Source organism: Octodon degus, unplaced genomic scaffold (assembly GCF_000260255.1).
Source record: "Octodon degus isolate 3935 unplaced genomic scaffold, OctDeg1.0 scaffold00314, whole genome shotgun sequence".
NCBI lineage: Eukaryota > Metazoa > Chordata > Mammalia > Rodentia > Octodontidae > Octodon > Octodon degus.
In genome coordinates, this window is record NW_004524890.1 from 1,045,953 (window position 1) to 1,062,762 (window position 16,810).

General features: G+C 38.1%; 1 protein-coding gene across 1 annotated transcript in view; it reads right to left on the reverse strand.

The window, feature by feature from the left end:
- Wnk3 (WNK lysine deficient protein kinase 3) overlaps positions 1-16,810 on the reverse strand; it is a 266,752-nt gene that overhangs the window by 180,748 nt on the left and 69,194 nt on the right. The gene's annotated exons all lie outside the window — the stretch shown is intronic.

Sequence of the window (16,810 nt, forward strand, 5' to 3'; positions counted from 1 at the left end):
AGCTGGGCAAGCACAGGGTCAAGAGTTCGATTCCTAGTACCCAAAAAAAAAATCTACCTTAAAATTCTAAACTCAGACAAGCTATCAATAAAAGTCAAAGGGGAAAAACACCTGCATTTCCAGACAATAGGGACAGAGAAAAGTATAATAATCCCATACACTGCTGGAAAATTACTCAAAAAAGTTCAATAACAATGTAGCATTAGAAAATACAGTCATTCTTGCTTCCTGTCTCCATGACATGACCTATTTCTCCTTTCTCTGCAGTGCCCCTCTACCATAATGACTTGCCTTGGAATTAGCCAACTACAACTGAAACCTCTACAAAATAAACCTGTGCTCTTTCAGAAAAAATATAATTTTAATAGAATAATAAAGTGTAGGGCTAGGAATATAGGCAGTTGCACAAGTGTCTACCTGCCAAGTGCAAGGTCCTAAGATGTTGATATCAAAAAAGAAAAATAAGATGTTTGGCTGGGTGTGGTGGCACTTACATACAGTACCTGCTATTTAGGAGGCTGAGGCAGGAGGATCATTTCAGCTCCTGAGATTGAAACCACCCCAGGCAACACAATAAAATCACATCTCAAGAAAAAAGGTGTTACACAGAACATAAGAAATTATCAATAGGGGGCCCAGCCCTAGCTCAGTTCTTTAAGTGGCTGCTTCCACAATGCTGGCAGCCTCAGTTTGCTGTAGTTCGATCCCCACAACACTCCAGCCATGCAAAAGTGCCCTGAAGGCATTCAAGGAGCAAAAAAAAAAAAGAAATTATCAATAACATTTACTTAAGAGTTAAACGTAAGTAATAATGACTAAATTAATATAATTGGCACAAATGAGTTTTCTCAGCATTAATTAATAAAGAACTCATGCAGCACTCTAGATGGTTGAGGCAGGAGGACACAAAGCTCAGCTAACAAACTTAACAAGATGGTCTTAAAAAAAAGGGGAGGAGAGGTGGGGAAGCAGCTCAGGACAAAGGCTCTAGTTTCAATGAGAAAGAGATATCATAAAAATTATAGTCTGTGTACTAATGTTAAGAGATCTCTCAAACATACCATTGAGTAACAAAAGTAATAAAGTTGGTACTTTGTATATAAAAAACTCCTGAAAAAACTATTAATTCTGTATATATTTAAATGTATTTTTAAAAGACTAGATGAATAAACAGCTGGGGTGACAGCTCAGCAGCATAAAGCACCTGCCTGGCAAGTACAAGGTCATGAGTTCAAATCCCAATACAAAAAAAAAAAAAAGAATGGCTATGTTCCTAGATGAATAAACAATGTGTAACTGTAGTTGTCTCCTGAAAACTAGAGGACTAGCATTAAAAAGTCTTTTCCTCAGATGACAATCATAGTTACTCAGAGTAGGGAAGCATCTAAGATTTGCTCTCACAAATTTCATTGTTTTCACTTTTTCATACATCTGGAACTAAATGTTGTATCTAATGTATTTTTTTTCTAAGACTCAGGTGCTTAGCAGCCTGTGGGATACCTGGCTTGCCTAGGCTACACTGAATAACAAATTGTCTTTGTCCACATATGTAGTGGTTGCTACATTGTGTCAACTTGAAAAGTTTAGAAGTTTAATTAAGTGACTCAGCAGAGAGCCAGGATTCTTAGTTTGTAAACATCCTCATCCTATACAAAAGGAGGGCATGGACATTGTGTGAGTTGTTGTGGCTAAACCTGACCATGTACATCACAAGCTTATGGGAATTGGCTTATAGAAAAGGTTTGGAGATGTTGCCTACAAGTGAAGCACTGGAAGAGCTTCAGTTGCTCAGTATGGGAGATTCTGGTCAGAGCTCAGAAGACCAGAAGACTGATAAAAAGCCTGCCTGTAAAGACCAGGCCGGGGAGGTTTCTGCTAGGAAGGACTGTATTGGTTGCTGGACTCCAGATGATTTGCATCATGGCTTGGCAGGTTTGCCAGCATTTTGCTCCTGTCCAGAGCTTTTCCTAAGACTGAAATTAAGCACAACGGACTAGTTAATCTTGCAAATGAGATCACAAGGCAATCAAATATTGAGGCAGTGGCATAGCTGTTGTTGGGGGCGTTTAGCCAGATTTATGTTGAGAATCAAGAGCAAAAAGTCCAGCAAGATGATTTAAAATGTTGGGAGTTTGGCCAGAAAGGAAGCTCCAATAAAGCTGTGGAATGCAAAGATACAGCTGAGCTCTCCACTGCTGAGAAGGAACAGGAGAGTAGGAAAAAAAAATGTCCTGAGGACATACAGGAGGTGGCAGGTTCTTGCCCTTTGCAGCCTCAGAATCACAAGGGTGAGGGACTTTGCTCTGAGGAGAAAGCTGAAGAGCTCCATGTTCCAGAATGGAGACGATGACCACACCAGGTTCCAAAACGGTGCCAGCACAGAGAATTTGTTCCTTGGAATCAAGGTCAGAGTGCTCAGCAATCCAGGCACTCGACCCCTACAGCCAAGAGAGAAAGAAGCCTGGCTACTACTCCAGCTGGCAGCAGCCCTTGGCATCATCCATGTGGCACTGGCTTTAGGCACATGCAGAATGCAGGAATTCTGAAGTTAAAAAGGTTTCCACCAAGATTTCAGAAGGCCTGGGAGACCAGGCAATGTGGCCCATGAGAGGGCAGTATGTAAAGCTGTAAGAAGCCTATTCAATGGAAACCTCAGAAGTTTAAAAAAGCTAGAACATGGATTGTCTAAGGACAGCTGCAAGGAGAGAGCAAAGCCAGCCCCAGAGAAAAGCCATGTGAGCTACCAGCGGAAGTGCTGTAGGGGTGGAGCCATGTAAGGCTTTTGGAGCTCACAACTCCTTACAGATTGCTTCGGATGTTCCACATGGAACTAGATGACTTAATGTTTGCCCTTCTGGATTTTGGACTTGTGTTGATTCCAATTGTTTGTATCGTGCTGTGTATACCTTTTGGAATGGTAACGTTTATCTTGTGCCTTTGAATGTTGGGAGTCTTTAACTTTTTATTTGTACAGGGGCTCACAGCTAAGAGTTTGCCTTAGATGTGGAGGAGACTTGGGACTTGGACTTTTCAGCAATGCTGAAACTGTTAGGACTTTGGCAACTGTTACAGATGGACTAAAATGCCTTTTGCATAAAGGTATGTTCACTCTTTGGGGAGAGGGTGCTCAGGGGCAAAATGCCATGGTTCTAATGTAATACAATGTTCAAGCTGTAAAATGTTAATAAGCATGTCTATGTACCTAAAAACTGGTTTAAGGAAATGTCTGGTTGCCAAGTTGACAAGGGGTGCATTGTATTGTTTGATACATTGTGTCAACTTGAGAAGTTTAGAAATTTAAGTGACTCAGCAGACAGCCAGGATTCTTAGCTTGTAAACATCCTCATCCTGTGCAAGAGGGCATGGACATTGTGGGAGATCTACTCACCTAGCCCCAGTGTAGCTTGTTTACAATATAAGGAAGGGAGAGAGGCTCTTCCCCTGTTTTCTGTTGCCATGAACTGCTGCTGTCTGCCATGTGCCACTCTGCCTGGGAGCCAGCTGAGTATAGACTGAAACCTCCACAAACTGTAAGCTAAATAAACCTTTTCTTCCTTAATTGTGGGTATTAGGTATTTTGTCCCAGCAATGAGTAAAAAGTAACCGAGACAACATATAAAACATAAAATATAATTAAATGTAAGGAACAAAACTTCCTTTTTTCCTGTATTTTAGGGAAGGGTCTACAGGGTGTTCAGAGGCTACCAGATGGTGTCAGCATGCCCCGGGGGCAGGCAGGCCAGGGGATCAAACCCTAGGCCCCTGCACACCTGCTTGCAGGCACTTTAATCCACTGAGTTTTGGCCAGCACTAAAACTTCCTTTTAAAATGTATTTTTACTATAACACAGGCATCTGCCACACAGTATTGTATACATTATACAACACTAAGTTTTTATTTGTACTGGGTTCTGTACCAGTCTATTACAACATCACAGTTACCACAATATTTAGAAAAAGGTGATTCCAGTATGTTTAATAATGTAAGGTATATCACTTTCTGATTCCAATCTTCTCATCTATTTATATTTTATGCAGCCATTAAGACATTTCCAATTAAACTTAGAAAAGAGTCACTGGAGGCTAAGTGTAGTTTCTTTTCCTAACAGTGTCTTTCATAGAGTAAACTATTTTAATTCTGATGAAGTCAAATTTAAGATTTTATTGTTATAGACCATACATTTTTTTTTTGATTTTCACAGCTTTTCATTTATTTGGGACAAGACTTGGTATATTCCAAGAAACTTTTAGGGAGCATAATATCAAATTCTCTGCTGCTCTGTTCTTCTCTGGAGAACCATGATACTCAGAGATGCTTGCTTGAATGAAATGCCTTTCTTCCCAGTTTCTAGATATTATAAATTGTATCTTTGCAGCAGACCATACATTTTTTTTGATACTTCTAAGAACACTATCCCCAGCCAAAGGTCACAATGATCTTCTTGTTTTCTTCTAGAAATGTAAGGTTTTACTTCTAAATCTATGGTCCATTTTGAATTAAGTTTTATATTAGGTATGAGATTTAGGCTGAGATTCTTTTTGTAAAACTATACATGGCCAATTATTTCAAGAGCTTTTGTTGAAAAAGTCGTATTTTCTATGTTCAATTGCTATTGCACTTTTTATCTTCATTTTGATACTTTTAGAATAAAGTCAAAATCAGTTAACACAAATCCTTCCTACCTTGTTCTCCTTTATCAAAATTATTTTGTTTTTTCTAGGTTTTTTTTTCCATTCCCTAATAACTTTATTTAATTTTTTGTTCTGGGACTTGAACACACACTCAAAGCTACTTTCTCAGTGTGTTTCTTCGTAATAAAAGCCTTTGTTTTGGGGATCACATGGCTGGGGTAGGGGTAGTTCTGAGTTGACACTTGCTCTGTTGTCCTGAGGCAATTATTGTTCTGAAAAAGTCAGTGCTATCCTGTTTCAGCGAAGAAATTAGAAATTTTTATTTTCCATAAATACAATCTGGAGGAAGGAGGAAATCTGAAGTTATCTCTCCCACATTTGTATTCATGTTTTATCGTACAGATTTTGCCAAAAAAAAGCTACAATATTGAAAACAATGTAGTAACCAGTCATCACTATCTTACACTGGACTTTTATGAAAGTTCTCATAGCATAGAGTTGTGTTTTTGTTTTCACAAGTGTTAAAATAATTTCAGCAGGGTGTGGTGACGCATGCCTTAATCCCAGTACTCAGGAGGCTGAGGTTGAGGCTGAGGCAGGGGGACTGAGTTCAAGACTAGCCTGAATTATACCGTGATACCTAAGAAAGTAATTTCCTTATGTCCCTACCTTGCTTTTATTTTTTTGTTAAAAATGGTCTCTGACTTTTATCAAATACTTTCTCAGTACCTAATGATATGATCACATGGTTGATCTCTCTCTTTCTCTCTCTCTCTCTCTCTCTCTCTCTCTCTCTCTCTTTGCATAGCAAAGAGTGAAAATAAAACTTACAGAATTGGAAAACATTTTGCAAGCTACACCTTGGGCAGAGCATGAATATCTAGAACACATAACAAATTAAATACTTAGGAATTAACTTAATCAAGAAAGTGAAAGGCCGCTACAATGAAAACGACAGAACTCTGAAAAAGGAAATGAAAAGGGATGTCAGAAAATGTAAAGATAAAGGACTGGCCAGATAGCTCAGTGGACTAAAGCACCTGTTTAGGCTGAGCGCAATGGACAGGGTTCGATCCCCCAGGGCATGCTGAGACTGCGATTGAGACTAAGCATGGAGGTGCACGCGCATGTAATCCCAGCGCTTGGGGGTCTAAACACAGGAGAATCACTAAGAGTTAGATCTACATAGTAAGACCCTGTAAATACTGTACTAAATACATAAAAAATAAAAAAATAAAAACCTTAAGAAAAATGAAAAAGTACATATATGCCCTGTTCAAGGACAGGCAAAACCAATATTGTCCAAAATGGTCAACACTTCAAAAACTGTTTTACAGATTTAATGCAATCTCAATCAAAGTACAAAAAAATAACAAATTGTACTGGCACAAAAACAAACGTGGATCAATGGAACAGAATAAACAATGCAGAAATAACAGCTGGCACATTCAGCTATTTGAAAGGGGACAAAAGCATTTAATGAAAAAATGAAGATCTAAATGTTAAACAGAAACACTTAATCTACTGGAAGATTAAAAAAAGGTAAAATTCTAAAGGCATAGCTGTAGTCAAAGACTTCCCAAACAGAACCCCAGCTAAAGAAGAAATAATATCAAAAATAAACAAGTGGGATCACATCAAATTAAAAAGCTTCTACACTACAAAGTAAACAACAAAGTGAAGAGACAACCTATAAAATGGGAAAAGAAAATTTCCAGTTATTCCTCAAGAGACTATATCTAGAAGGTATAAAGAACTAAAAAATGTTGGACACTCCCAAAACAAGATTCAATCCAAAAATGGACAACTGGAATGAATACATTCTTCTGAAGAAGTACAAATGGTCAATAAATACTTGACAAAAATGTTCAACATCTCTGGTTATCATCAAGAAATAGCTATTATCAAGAAACCAAGGGGCCAGGGAGATGGCTCAGTAGAATAAGCGCTTCCCTGGCAAGCGCAAGGACCTGAGTTCAATCCCCGATTCTGAAAAAAAAAAAAAAGAAAGAAACCAAATAATAATAAATAAATGCTAGCAAGGCTGGAGGGTCAGGGGGACCTCTTCTACACTGTCAGTGGGACTATAAACTAGTACAACCACCAATGGAAATTATTGTGGAAATTCCTCAAAAAGCTAAAACAAGAAATCTATTACATTTACCTATTCCACGTCTAAGTATCTTCCCAAAGATTAAAGATATATTACACTGATAAATGCATACCCATATTTAGAGCAACACAACTCATATTAGCTGAAGTTCAGAAGCAGGTCTTATGTCCATGAACAGGAATAGATAAGGAAAATATGGTAGGCATAGACAATGGAGTATTACTCTGCCATAAAGAACCATATATTTGTGTCTTTTGTGAAAAAATAGATGCATCTTCAGACCATTATGCTACGTAAAATAAATTAGACATGCAAGCTTAAGTATAGCATGATTTCTTTCCTATGAAAATCACTAATTATCAATAAATTATAGAGCACATAAAATAACATCCCAACATTCCAGATGAACATAATTTTGGGAGAATGCTATTCAATTACACAGTCTTCCCTATTGCCACCAAAATGGAGCTTTCTATGGTAAGTCCCCAAGTCACACACATTTGAGTCATGTACTTTCACAGGGTTACTATATAAGAGCAGACAATAATGCTCAGTTTGTTGGGCTGGGCATGGTGGCACGTGCTTGTAATCCCAGCACTCAGGAGGCTGAAGCTGGAGAGCACTGTGAGTTTGAGGTCAGCCTGGGCTGCTGAGTTTTAGGCCAGCTTTGACCTGGATAGTGAAACCCTGTCTCAAAAGATACCTGCCCCCTAAAAAAGACTCACTTTATTGGACTATGAACAAATCCAATTTACAAATGTTCTCCCAGAATGGAACTTGTTTATAAGTCAAGGACTTCATGTGTACTTACAATTTCAATAGCTTCCAATGCATTGATCATTTTATCATTATAAAATATCTCTATCTCTAGTATATTTCTGCTTTAAAATTTAATTTAGCTGGGCACAGTAGCATATACTTGTAAATCCCAGCACTCAAGAGTCTGAGGCAAGATGATCATGAGTTTGAGATCATCTTGGGATAGGTAGAGAGTTTAAGGCCAGCCTAAATTACATAGAGAGAACCTGTCTCAAAAAAACAAAACAGGGCTAGCCAGATAGTTCAGCCAATTAAAGTGCCTGCTTAGGCAGATGCAGGGGCCTGGGGTTCGATCTCCAGCATGCTGAGCTGGCCCTGCCCCTGGGACAAGCTGAGCTGGCAACTGAGACTGGGCATGGTGGCGCACGTCTGTAATCCCAGCACTTGGGAGACTGAAAAACAGGAAGGATCACAAATCCAATCTGCATTGTGAGATCCTGTAGACCTTGTACTAAAATACATTTTAAAAAAAAAGTTTGGTTCACGGATGTTAATATACCCACTGCGCCTTTCTTTTTTCTTTCCTTTCTTATATTCGCTGTTTGTGCTATATATTTTTTCTCATACTTTTATTTACAATTTAGGTTTGGTCTTTAAGTCTAAAACGTGTACCTTCTAAGCATGATATAATTAGATCTTGATTTTTATTTTGTCTGATAATCTCTGCCTTTTAATTAGGTGAATATTTTAATACTATGCATTTAGTGTTATTGGTATAATTAGATTTAAATTTGCCATTTTACTTTTTCTAATATGTTTCATGTTTATTAATCCTTTATTACTTCTTTCTCATTAATTGAACTTTTCTAGCATAATAAAGATATATTACTTCCGAAAGGTAAACTACTTACTGCCTTATCAGTCATGTCTCTTAATGCAAACACTAACAATGACCTACTGAAACAGCTCAGAGGCTTTGTGGATCTGTTTCCACAAATGTAAAAGCAAGAAATCATTAACAATGATGCAAAAGCTGTATTATATTAGTTTTTTTGGGGGGGTTGTGGAACCAGGGATTGAATTTAGGCCCTTGCGCTTGCCAGGCAAGTGTTTATTCTACTGAGCTATCTCCTCAGCCCCAAAAGCTGTATTATAAAATAACTTCTTCAATATGAGTGAATACTATAAAACATTAAGATGATTCTTACTCTATCAATGAATATTATTTGTTAGTATAGATTTGCAGAGCATAATGATTACATTCATCGTAAGGAGCTGGTACATGTACGTAACACTTATTTCATTCCCCCCATCTTTCCTTCCCTCTTCCAACTCTTGGTCCTCTTCCCATCAATGAATATTCTTCATGAATGTGAGGTTGCTCATTATTTTATCACTACCACTTATGCTGCTTTATCACAAGCTATATGGCTTACCCAACATACCTAACCAGCACTGATAACATTGCAAGTCCTATATGCTAAAATTCTGAGTACCTTTTTGTTTCCATGCTGAGGATTGAACTCCTAGGGCTCACACATGGTAGTTAAGTGCTCCATGCTAAAACACAGAGCTGGATGGACTTAGGGCATGAGATACTGGGATTAAGGATGTCTGGTACTAAATTAGTCAACTGATATTGGCATAGTTCTGGGTGTGGATAATGGAAGTCCCACCCTAGGTATGGGTGGCACCAATCAATAGGCATATAGCCTGGGTAGACTATAAAGAGAGGGAAGGAAAACTTGCTGCTGTTTCCTGCTTGCTTTCTGCCTGCCACACCATGAACTGTTTCTCCTCTGTGGTACCCCTGTGTTATGCTGATCCCCCCACCTTGAAGCCAAGTGACTTTGGCCTAAAACCTCTACTGTCTGTGAGCTACAATAAATGCCTCCATTAACTTTCAGTCTCAGGTATTTTGTCCCAAGAACAAGAAAAGTATCTCAGGTAGCAACACTTTTAATTCATCCCTCTGCATCCCAGATACACAATTCATAGTAATGACTATAGATACCTCACTCACAAAACACCACCTTCCATGGGTAAATTGTGTACCCTAGAAATAAAGCAGAATAAAATAAACATACCATGCAGTAATAATAATTTGTAAGTGTGGACATCAAAAATCAGTCAAAAAATCAGGGTATGATGTAGCCTAGCCACATTAGCATATTAAAGCTTTGAGACATGTCCACTAATAGTGGTCAAGATATAGATGATTGACAGACAGACAGATCTCAAAGAACTAGACATGGTGGCACACACCTGTAATCCTAGCACTCTGGGAGGTTGAAGCAGGACTTCAAGTTTGAACCCAGCCTGGGCAATGTAGTAAGATCCTGATCAAAATAAAACTTCTGAGGGCCGGCCAATTAGCTCAACCAATCAAAGCACCTGTAAGCAGGCTCAGGGGCCAGGGGTTCGATCCCCGGGCCTGCCATTCTGGTCCCGCGCCTGGGGTGTGCTGAGACAGTGATTGAGACTGGGAGTGACAGTGCGTGCCTGTAATCCCAGCTCTTGGGAGTCTGTAAACAAGCAGATCACTACTAGTCTGATCTAGCAGTAGTGAGACCCGGAACACCCTGTATACCCTTCCCTAAAATACAAAAAAAAAAAAACATTTTAAAGGACTAGGAATGTGATTTATCATTGGGCTTAAATTTACAGTAACTCAAAAAAAATAAAAAATAAAAAAATTTACAGTAACTCCAAAAATGACATACATTAAGGGGCTGGTGATATATAGCCCAGTGATACAGTAGCTACCTAACATATATGAGGCACTAGGTTCAATTCTCAGCACTGCTCTGCCAAAAATGATACATCTTGAAAGGGGAATAAACCACATACAGAACTGAGTTCACTTGTCTTCCAAAACATTTGAATAAGAAGGAAGTCTTCACCAGTAGAGACTTAGGCACTGAGTTCATTTAGTCAGTCTTCTATTGCCATCGTTGTGACTGTACTTGCCAAACAAACTTCTGATTATAATTTGGCTTCCCATGTATCTAAAATACACCTAACACAGATCATTTCATCTAACAACTATATTCCTCATTCTACATTAGTAATGTGTATCCTACATTTAGGAGTTTGAGTAAAAACAAGTCAGTCTCTTCATATGTCTTGATGACATTTGTGCACTGACAAAACGTGAAGGCCAAATACTGAATCACAACAACTATGAAATTGTTTGTTCAAGACCCATGTGCCTAGGAATGATGTCCCTAATATGCCTAGGAGTGACAACCCTAACACATACCCTTTGAGCTTCAGTAGTTTAATGTTAAAGATCTTATTTTAAACACAATCCACTTCAAAGCCAGGCTTAGTGGCACACACTTATAATCTCAGCACTTGGGAGGCTGAGGCAACAGGATCATTTCAAGTTTGAGACCAATCTGGGCTACAAAGTGAGCTCAAGGCCAGCCTGAACTGCACATCTAGACCCTATCTCAAAAACATAATCAATCAATCAATCAATCAATCAATACAATGTACTTCAATCACTTGCTATAATTATGAAAAATATGATGTATATAATATCCATTGCTACTAAATACAGTGATACCTTAATTCACGAATCCTTTTGTGAACAATTCTGTACTCAAAAGTATTTTTCTTTTCAAACTCTGCATCAGGTGAATAACATGACTATGGTCATCTTTCCTGCATGAACATAAATATAGCCATCTTTTCTACAATCATAAAATGAATTAAGTTTATGAATCAAGGTACCACTGTATGCTTAAACATGTCAACCAGAAATATCACTATTGTTGAATTTGCTTTCTTTATTTTTTTGTGGTACCCAGGGATTGAACTCAGGACTCTGTGCTTGCCAGGCAAGCACTTATTCTACTGAGCTATCTCCCCAGCTCCCTGAATTTTCAAAAATTAACAAATTAATGTTTGTTTGAAAATTTTACTTTTTGGCTCACAGTTTTAGTGGGTTCAGTCCATTGTTGGCTAGTTCCAAGACAAAAATAGCATGAAGGAATGCTTGGAGGAAAAAAGGCACTCACCCTATGCCAGCCAGAAAGCAGAGTGCCAAAACTTTCTAAACTATATTTGCAATTGTTCTGTAAGTAGAAAACCACCTCATGATAAATTGTTTAAAAAGGAAACTATGTAGTAAAGGAGTAGTGTTCCTGTTCCTTATTATAAATTCTGTAACATCCTTTAAATAAATCTATTTTAACAGCCCTTTCATCTGTTTACTAACTCCAATCTAAAAGTCTATTACTGACTATAAACTCCTTCTCTATAAGCTTTATGAAAACTGGACCAATACCTACGGTTTTTCTCCCTGTTATATCCTAAGCACATAGCACAAATCTAGAACAAGACAGGGACTACTTATGTGGTGAATGAAGAAATGAGTTCCAGTTGTACAGTACCATATTCATTACCTATTGCTGCAATAACAAATTATCATAAATTCAGTGGGAGCGGGGTGTAGAATTACACTCACCTGTAATTCCAATACTTAGGAGGCTGAGATAGGATGGTTGCCAGAAGTTTGAAGCCAACCTGGGCTATATAGTGAGTGTAAGGCCAGTCTGAACAAAAATATTTTAACTCAGTGGTTTAATACAAATGTATTATCTTCTGGCTGTGGAAATCAGAATTCCACAGAGCCTCACTACACTAAAATTAAAATGTCAGTAAGGCTATTCCTTCTGGAGGTTTTCTACGCAACAATCTGTCTCTTTGAATGTTTTAGCTTTTAGAGACTGATGGCATTCCTTGGTTTGTTGGCCCTGTCCAACATTTATTTCTACCCTTCCATCCTTAGATCTTTAAATATAACCATTCTGCCTCCCTCTTTTAAGGACCACTGTAATTATACTAGGTCTACCCAGATAATTCAGGATAATCTCCTTTCTCTAGCACTTTAATCTCATCAGCAAATTACTCATAAGGTTTCTATTCACAAGTTTGAGGATTTAGGATATAAACTTTTTTGGAATGTCATTATTCAATCTACTACCTCTACTAATTTATTTTCTTTAAGAAAATCTAGCCAGCAAATAGTTCAAAACTAACTCACTGAAAGGCAAAATTAATTCCATTTTCTAAATCCAAATTGTCTTCTGCCACTCCTATCCTCTGCCTATTTGGTAGAATCCCCTCTCCTGCTCTGTCTAATACTGAACACAGAGCCTTGTGCAAAAATTCTATCACTCAGCTACCCTCCCAATACCCTGTGCCATTTTGTAAAACCATTTCACTTTGGTTTAGACTTAAGAAGGTTATGTGACTATACCTTAAAGAGACTAAAACATACGTATTTAGGCCATGCATGGTGGTACATGTCTATAATCCCAGCACTTGAGAGGCTGAAGTAGGAGGACTGCTTCAAGTTTGAAGCCACACTGGGCTACAAAGTTAGTTCCAGGCCACCTAGAACTGCACAGTAAAACTCTGTCACAAAAGACATACATACATACATACATATATAAGATTTAAGTATGCTTTTCTCTTTCCTCCTTTCAATGTTATTACTCTGCCCATGGCTTCAAAGGATGTGGACTCTTAGCAATCCTCCAGGCTCAGCCTACTAAGTGCTAGGTTTATAGAAATGAGTCAGGATAATTCACTTTCTGGTATCTATTTTTAAAAGTTATTTTAGCTGGGCATGGGTTAGCATACCTATAATCTCAGGATTTGGGGTGGGGGAGTGCTCAGGCAGAAAGACTGCCAGGAGTTCAAACTCAACCTGGGCTACATATTATTCTCAAAGACATCCTGAGCTATATAATGAGATACTGTCTTAAACAAAAAACAACTACAAAAGCATTATTTTTCCTGTCTGATTATGATTTTCAAGCCTAATTCTAATTTTGAAATTAAATATAGGCCTGTGCCTAAAAATGTAATTTTTGCTGAACTTCTGGGAAGATGGCAGAGTGGCAAGAAGCAGAGAAACAGCCTAAGATTTGCTGTCTGGACACTGGAATACAGCAATACAAGGAAGATAAGAAGAAAAATGGGTCCCCTGGACCTAGGAAAGATCTAAAGTAAAAAATGAAGCCCACAGGGAAAGAGACTTTAATGAATAAGAATGAGGTGTCAGGCAGAGTCTACTCTCTGAATTGAGATTGGTGATAAGAAAGGAGCCATTCAACACTGTGGATACACAGTGACTGCTAGCAGCCCCAGAGTCCTCCATGGAGAAATATGACAATGTAAAGTAGAAGTGGATGCAACAGATTACACTGGATGGTGAATGGAGTGGATCTGACTATCTGGAGGGAGATGGCAACTGGAAAGGAACCATTTTAGAGAGCCACCAACTGAGCTGAAAACACAGAACTGGTAGTTCCATCTTACCAGCTTTCAGCTGAGCTTAAGCTCTTACAGGCTGAAAAGGTCTAGTTTCAGCCTTATGGCCATAAATCAACCAAAACTTCTGGGGAAATAAAGGTATAGTATAGGCTCACTGAGATTATCCACTATCCCACTGTATAAAGCTCCTGCTGGCTTCTTGGGATAAATCAACAAAGATGTGGACTCTGTGTCCACATGCTACCTACCAGTAACTGCAGAGACAAACTTTGAAGTAGACATCTTTTTTTCTTTCTGTCCGTTCTTTTTTTCTTCACTGCTTGATATTATTTTTCTATGTGTGAACATGGTTTTTAAATTTTCTATGGTTGCTGTTATAGTCTGTTTTTCCTTCTTTTTCTTCCTTTTCTCTTTGCCTCCTGATTTGTGCACATTTCTTAAAGATCATGTGATCCTCCCTTTTCTCCAAGCCTTCTAATAACTTCCTCTTCTTCTCTTTCACTATTTTTCCTCTAACCCCTTTAAAATTATCTCCCATGAGGATGAAACTGGCATACTGAGGGCCTATGTACAGCATAAATTTTCTGATATGAAAATATTCTGGTAGATTTTATTATGTAAACAGAAATATAGTTCATATGATTAAAGGTAGCAAATTAATGGTTACCTCAGTTTGTCATTTCCTACGCTGCGTTCAATGCTATTGTTATTGCTGATGGAACCAATTTAGCAAAAGTGATGTAACTGTTCTAACCTTCTGTTCTTCCTGATAGATCAAGACGGAGATTGCCTAAGGGTCACAGAAAATGCTGTGGGCCAATGACAAAGTACTAGGGCCTGGGCTAAGTAAGCAGAAACTTTTCATCACCAATAAATGGAAGAGGTAAGATACTTTTCATCTTATTGAGACAGGACCTCATTATGTAGTTCAGGCTGGCCTTGACCTCATTTTATAACCCAGGCTGGCTTTGAACTCAAAACAATCTTTTTGCCTGAGCTTCCCGAATGCTGAGATTACAGGCATGTTCCACCACACATGGCAGAAAAGATAAGAGCTTGAAAAAGACTCAAAACCCAAAAACCAGCTACATCTAGAGAAATCTCTGAGAAATAGTCATTCACTAAGAGTTCTAAATACTAGCAATAAAGCTACTCACCACAGGCAATTCATAGACATCAACCTAGGAATTAAACAACAAGAATAAAAAATAGAAGGTGTACAGCAATTAACCACTAAGAAGAATATATGCAGTGTGTTTTTGTTGAAACTGTACTTCCGATTTCATTTGAAACTGTCTCATTGCTGTTTATCAATAAAATTTTGAAAAAAAAAATAGAAGGGGAGCTGGGTGTGGAGGCATACACTTATAATCCCAGGACTTGGGAAGCTGAGGCAAGAGGATTGTTGGGAGTTTTAAAGCACCCTGGGCTACAAAGTGAGCTCAAGGCCAGCCTGAACTGCGTAGTGAGAACCTGCCTTTAAAAGAGAAAAAAAAAAGAAAGAAGAAAGGGAAGAGAAAGAAAGCAAATGAGATTATACTTAAACAAGATGCAATCCCAGACATTTGGTTCACCAAAGGATTACTCAGGAGACAATGAAATGGGACAATCTGAAAGCCACAGGCCTGGCCTCTATGAAGTGGTAACAACAAAGCAAATAAACTAGGCTCTAGAAAAAATCAATTCACAAATAAATTCTCAGATAATTACAGAAATAATGACCACAGTACAAAAACATATTTGATAACTCTACAGCAGATTTTTTAAAAAAGAAGCTTAGGAAAATGATGAAAACCAAGAATGCCCAACATAAGAAAGACATGGAATCCATGAAAAAGTTTCAGGAATATATCCAGGCAACTAAAAATTTCATTAGAAGTATCTGCAGCAGAATAAATCAATGTAGGGAGAAAAATCTGAGACAGAGAAGACAAGCTTGATGTTAGGGATCATGAAAAGAAAGGTATTTTAAAAAAACAAAGAGAACATGGGAAATCAATAACTGCTAGTTGATACAAAGAAGATTAACATAAGTTACATTGAAGCCAATGAAAAAGCAGGAGCTAGAACAAATGACATAAAAAAACACCTGTGCACAGACATCAAGCCAGAAACTTTTCACAGCAGGAAAAAAGAATTTGACATACAATCAAGTGAGGTATAGATAACTCCAATTAGCCATGATCAAAAAAAAAATCCAAAGAAAGGCATATAATAAGTCAACATTCTAAGAAATTCAACACAAGAACAGAATATTAAAAGCAATTATAGAAAAGAAACAACTCACTTACAAAGGAAGCCCATCAGAATCACAATCTCAACAAAAACCCTCAAAAGAAGAACTTGAATTGAAGTATCTCAAGCCCTAAACGAAAACAAATTCCAGCCCAGACTGATGTACCTCAAAGAACTATCTTTCAAAATTGATGGAGAAAACACTTCCATGACATAGAACATCTAAGGAAATTCATGAACACCAAACCAGCACTCCAAAATGTTCTGAAGGATATTCTAAAATGAGATAATGCAGACTACACTCTGTGAGTCACAGCAGAATGAGTCCACCAGGCAAGGCAAACAGAGAGGATAAAACAGCCAACAACAAGAAAATAACATGGCAAGGAAAAGTCAAAATATATCACATATAACAAACAATGTTACTGGTCTCAATACACCCATCAAAAAAAATAGACTGGCAGAATGGCTGCATAAGGGCCGGGGAGATGGCTCAGTGGAATAAGCGCTTGCCTGGCAAGCACAAGGGCCTGAGTTCAATCCCCGGTTCTGGGAAAAAAAAAAGAATGGCTGCATAAAAGAAATACGATCAACTCAAAAAAAAATTCATAGACTGAAAGTCAAAGGACAGACAATACTTCATGGAACAGGCACACAGAAAAAAACAGGGGGCAGATATTCTATTTTTGGTGTTTTTTTAATTTTTATTTATTTGTGTGTGTGTGTGTGTGTGTGTGTGTGTGTGTGTCCAGCTCAGCCCACCAGGGGGCGGGGCTGGCTG